This window comes from Arachis ipaensis, chromosome B3 (genome assembly GCF_059453495.1).
Source record: "Arachis ipaensis isolate K30076 ecotype BB chromosome B3, ASM5945349v1, whole genome shotgun sequence".
NCBI classification, from domain to species: Eukaryota; Viridiplantae; Streptophyta; class Magnoliopsida; order Fabales; family Fabaceae; genus Arachis; species Arachis ipaensis.
In genome coordinates this window covers 110,250,146-110,252,303 of record NC_142438.1, presented here as the reverse complement: position 1 = coordinate 110,252,303, position 2,158 = coordinate 110,250,146, and the positions used below count along the sequence as shown (strand labels likewise).

Genomic DNA, 2,158 nt, shown 5'->3' with positions numbered 1-2,158 from the left:
GGACTCTGAAGAGGAAGCTAAGGGAAGCTAAAGCACAACTCTCTGGAGAAAATCTGACAGAAATTTTCGAAAAAGAAGGAGACATGGCCGAAAATAATAACAATGCAAGGAAGATGCTTGGTGACTTTACTGCACCAAATTCTAATTTACATGGAAGAAGCATCTCAATCCCTGCCATTGGAGCAAACAATTTTGAGCTAAAACCTCAATTAGTTTCTCTGATGCAACAGAACTGCAAGTTTTATGGACTTCTATTAGAAGATCCTTTTCAGTTCTTAACTGAATTCTTGCAAATCTGTGATACTGTTAAGACCAATGGGGTTGATCCCAAGGTCTACAGGCTTATGCTTTTCCCGTTTACTGTAAGAGATAGAGCTAGAATATGGTTGGACTCTCAACCTAAAGACAGCCTGAACTCTTGGGATAAGCTGGTCACGGCTTTCTTAGCCAAGCTCTTTCCTCCTCAAAAGCTTAGTAAGCTTAGAGTGGATGTTCAAACCTTCAAACAGAAAGAAGGTGAGTCCCTCTATGAAGCTTGGGAGAGATACAAGGAACTGACCAAAAAGTGTCCTTCTGACATGCTTTCAGAATGGACCATCCTGGATATATTCTATGATGGTCTGTCTGAATTATCTAAAATGTCACTGGACCATTCTGCAGGTGGATCCATTCACCTAAAAAAATGCTTGCAGAAGCTCAAGAACTCATTGACATGGTTGTAAATAACCAGTTCATGTACACTTCTGAAAGGAACCCTGTGAGTAATGGGACACCTATGAGGAAGAGAGTTCTTGAAAATGATACTCTGAATGCCATATTGGCTCAGAATAAAATATTGACTCAGCAAGTCAATATGATCTCTCAGAGTCTGAATGGATTGAAGAAATCATCCAACAGTACTAAAGAGGCATCTTCTGAAGAAGAAGCTTATGATCCTGAGAACCCTGCAATAGCAGAGCTGAATTACATGGGTGAACCCTATGGAAACACCTATAATCCCTCATGGAGAAATCATCCAAATTTCTCATGGAAGGATCAACAAAAGCCACAACAAGGCTTTAATAATGGTGGAAGAAACAGGTTTAGCAATAGCAAACCTTTTCCATCATCCACTCAGCAACAGACAGAGAATTCTGAGTAGAACCCATCTAGCTTAGCAAATATAGTCTCTGATCTATCTAAGGCCACTGTGAGTTTCATGAATGAAACAAGGTCCTCTATTAGAAATTTGGAGGCACAAGTGGGCCAACTGAGTAAAAGGGTCACTGAAACTCCTCCTAGTACTCTCCCAAGCAATACAGAAGAAAATCCAAAGAGAGAGTGCAAGGCCATTGACTTGACCATCATGGTCGAACCTACAAGGGAGGAGGAGGATGTGAATCCTAGTGAGAAAGACCTCCTGGGACATTCAGTGACCAATAAGGAGTCTTCCTTTGAGGAACCAAAGGAATCTGAGGCTCATCTAGAGACCATAGAGATTCTATTGAACCTCCTTCTGCCCTTCATGAGCTCTGATGAGTATTCTTCTTCTGAAGAGAATGAAGACATTACTGAAGAGCAAGTTGCTAAGTACCTTGGTGCAATCATGAAGCTGAATGCCAGACTATTTGGTAATGAGACTTGGGAGGATGAACCTCCCTTGCTCACCAATGAACTAAATGCATTGGATAAGCAGAAATTACCTCAAAAGAAACAGGATCCTGGCAAATTCTTAATACCCTATACCATAGGCATCATGACCTTTGAGAAGGATCTGTGTGACCTGGGGTCAGGAATAAACTTAATGCCACTCTCTGTAATAGAGAAACTCGGGATCTTTGAGGTGCAAGCTGCCAAAGTCTCATTAGAGATGGTAGACAACTCAAAAAAGCAGGCTTATAGACAAGTAGAGGACGTGTTAGTAAAGGTTGAAGGCCTTTACATCCCTGCTGATTTCATAATCATAGACACTGGGAAGGATGAGGATGAATCCATCATCCTTGGAAGACCCTTCATAGCCACAGCAAGAGCTGTGATTGATGTGGACAAAGGAGAGTTGTTCCCTCAACTGAATGAGGACAACCTTGTGTTTAAGACTCAAAGATCTCCTTCTGTAACCCTGGAGAGGAAGCATGAAAAGCTTCTCTCATTGCAGAGTCAACCAAAGCCCCCACAGTCA

The 2,158-nt window shown here is 41.8% G+C and overlaps 1 non-coding gene across 1 annotated transcript; it reads right to left on the bottom strand.

Moving 5' to 3' along the window:
• Window positions 1-476: 476 nt before the first annotated feature.
• On the bottom strand, window positions 477-584 carry LOC148572017 (small nucleolar RNA R71). Its single transcript, XR_015880285.1, has one exon. It is a non-coding gene; the product is annotated as a small nucleolar RNA R71 (small nucleolar RNA).
• Window positions 585-2,158: the final 1,574 nt, after the last annotated feature.